We start from the raw sequence: 3,694 nt of genomic DNA on the forward strand, positions 1-3,694 counted from the left end.
TTTGGTAAAGTTTAATTGTTTATCAGAACTCCTGAACTTTTGGTATGGTGTGTTTTTTTTTTTTTCTATTTTTGCTAGGGGTTTTGTTTGTTTGTTTGTTTTTAATGGCTGAAGAGACGATCTAAGCATGTGAAGGAAGTTTCTTGCTGTTATAAGTACAGAAGTGGAATCACCCACATTACTGTAGAAAGATTCACCAAGCAATAAAATAAATGGAAAGAGGCAGGAAATGAAGGTTCTATCAAGTCTACATGTATCAAGGAATGAGTGGGCATTACTCACATAGGTATGAATAACACATTTTGATGTCTGTGCCATTTCTCATTAGGGCAAGATGTTTTGCATACACTCGTGATTATGGAAATAGAAACAGATTGTGAGTCAGAGAAGAAGTTGAGTCAGAAAGAATATGTGAAGTGAGTAGAAAGGTATGATCACAGCCATTAACTTTGCCTGTGAAAGGTGGTAAGGCAAGACTAGTCAGAGAAGAAATGCAGAGAGCACCCAAAGGGCAATTGGGCAAAACTGCCAAGATGTGTTGACAGCTAAAGCTACATTTCTATTATACTTTGCAGATACATCTGCATGTTATAGATGATCAAATGCAAATCTTTCAGGCACTTCTTATTGACACTATTTCACTCTACATTTATGTTCATTAACTAAGACACATTCATATTTTGACTAAACAAGGTAAGTTCTAAATTCTTCCCCATGACAATGTAAGATGTCAGTAGGAGCACTCCCAGAATGTGTTTTTAGAGAGTACATAGATATTTGATTTATTCACAGAGTTGGAAAGTGCTACAATGCAGCGGTTTTAAGAGTAACAGGGGTAACGTGCCAGAGAAACCTTCAGCAGGAAAAAGAGATTTTTAAAAAATTAAGTTTCTTTGTAAAACATTCATAGTCTTCTGTATTGGCCAGTTCAGATTGCATGAGACAAGAGAGTATTTTAGTATTTACAGCTCTAATTCAATGAGAGTTATGTTAACAGAATTTTGATTTTATCAAACCATACTTCATTTAGTGTCTTGAGTGTTGGTCAGTAGCTCTGCTAACAAAGATTTCTTCCCAACATGCTCCTAATATCTTGATACAGAAAAACTGACCAAAATAATTTGCAGCTCTTAAAATGAGAAGAGTATTGTGCAAACATACTTCTGAGCCTCAATAATTCTGCATGGTAGGAAAAATTCACCCAATTATGTCCTTATAATTTTTTGCATAAAATATGTTAGTTTGGAATACATTAAAAAAAAATCAGAGCAGTTCAGATGAATTGGTTTGAGATGCTGCCTTACTGGAAAGGCAAAATTAGCAAAAGACAGTCATTCTTTTTATTAGGTCTATTTTACATCACTGAGAAAAAAACAAGTTTTCAGACACTAAAACTCTTGTTCAGGTCTGAAGTAGCAGAAAAAAATTTCAAAGCTAAACAAAAATAGACAAAAAAAGATTTGATTATTAAATAGTGAGACCCAAGAGAAAACATTGCAGGCTGCAGAGGAGCTCTGACAGGGCACGAGCATGGGGAGAGATGTTCATTTTCTCCTGAGGGTCAAAAAGTAAAAGAGGCACTCATAATCTGATAAATAGGTTTAGCTCATCATAACTGTTACTATTCTACAAAATAAACCACTGGCCTTTTTCCAACATTTACATCCCTAGAGAGAAGAAAATACCATCAATCTGGAATTGGAAACCTGTTAAAGTTCAGGCAAGATTTGCTGACCCAGAAAAGATGATGAATTGAATATTTTATTACTTTTTCAATGTGACCTTTGTAAGGAACATATTTTTCAGTTCACTAGTGAAGTCAGTCCCAAAGCCCAGTCATGCACTATCCTGTATTTATGACATAATACAGAATACATGTGTACTCTGTATAATACATACATTATACATATACTTGTATATATCAATACACATTATACATACGTATTGCTTTGCATAAATATATATATATATAACCTTGATAATAGTTCTACTGATATCACTGGACAGTTACAGCTTAGCATGTGAGAAGTGTTACAAATTTTGAAGGCTGTATACAAATCTAGAGCATTTTTCACAAGCTGGGAAATGTTTAAGAGTTAATCTTATATAAAAGCACGTTAGAGCCTAGAATGTCATTTTTCTACTTGATTGCAATCAAAAATTATCCTTCCACATCACAGGTCCCACTGCCTCCATTGATGCTAATTGAAAAGCTTGTTGACAACATAAATCTTGGATCATATTGATGAGAACTTCCTATCTGATCTTAAAATGTCTCCTTTAATTGGCTTATTGAAGGTGATAATGGCTATGGACAAATCCAAACACTCTTCAATCAAGATACAGCAGTTTCAGATTGGGAATAATGTGATTTTTACCACAGGAAACCCAGAAATCATCCCAAGACAGGGAGCCTGGCAGAGGTCTGCTCCACAAGTGTTTCGGGTTTAGCTGCTCTGCACTACTTAATGTGTAGTACTCTGTACAGTAATCAGTCCCAGCTGGCTCCCGGAAGAGGTTCTCAAACAGCTCCCCAGCCAAAACCAACAACAATAATCAAACTATATTAAAATTTCTTTACATGCCAGCCCATGTTTTAGTTTATGGTTTTTGCCATAGCGTATGAAACTCCATATGCTGTTGGTGCTGTTATTGTTTTGTAACATCAACTTTGAATTCTCCGCTTCGTCCTGCACCAAATCTCTTTTTTTGTGTGTTTTAGATGTGTAATATCAATGACATCTGAGATATTCTCTGTTGACTTCCTCATTTCTGAACAGCTCTTTGCAATATAAGCATTTGTCAAACACAATGCAGGGGTGTAACAATCTTCCCTGAGATCCTTGTAAATGTGCAGTGATTAACATCAGTAAATCTTGCTCTGAACTAGATATGTTGTTCACCTCTACTCTTGTGAGGCCTCATCTGGAGTTCTGTGTTCAGGCCTGGGGCTCCCAGCACAAGAAAGGTGCAGAGAGCTCTTGGAGCGGGTCCAGAGGAGGGCCACTAAGATGATCAGAGGGCTGCAGCATCTCTCCTATGAAGAAGAGTTGAGGGAACTTGTTTAGTTTGGAGAAGAGAAGGCTCTAGGGAGACCTCATTGTAGTCTTCCAATATTTGAAAGGAGTGTATAAACAGGATAGGGAAAGACTGTTTATGAGGGTGGATAGCGATAGGACAAGGGGAAATGGTTTTGAACTGAGACATGGGAGGTTTAGGTCAGATTTTAGAAGGAAGTTTTTCACTCAGAGGGTGGTGACGCACTGGAACAGGTTGCCCAAGGAGGTTGTGGATGCTCCATCCCTGGAGGCATTCAAGGCTGGATGTGGCTCTGGGCAGCCTGGGCTGGTGGTTGGTTGGTGACCCTGCACATAGCAGGGGGGTTGAAACTAGATGATCTTTAATGTCATTTTCAACCCAGGCCATTCTATGATTCTATGACTTTATGATTCTATCTTATTTTGAATGGTAATTTGTAACATTTATGCCTATCAGTAGTTTTCTGTCACTTGTTTTGCCCTGAGTCCTGACAATATTTACCATTAGGGAGCTCTTCTGGTGTGAGCATAATTTGGAGCCCACAACCCAATTGCAAGAGTGGCTTATCAGCAGTAAATCATCTTTTTCTGAAATTAGTAAGAACCACCAAAACAACAGGAGCACCTAACATCAGAAATACTTTTTTTTTTTTTTT

The sequence above is a fragment of the Meleagris gallopavo genome, chromosome 1 (assembly GCF_000146605.3).
Source record: "Meleagris gallopavo isolate NT-WF06-2002-E0010 breed Aviagen turkey brand Nicholas breeding stock chromosome 1, Turkey_5.1, whole genome shotgun sequence".
Taxonomy (NCBI): Eukaryota; Metazoa; Chordata; class Aves; order Galliformes; family Phasianidae; genus Meleagris; species Meleagris gallopavo.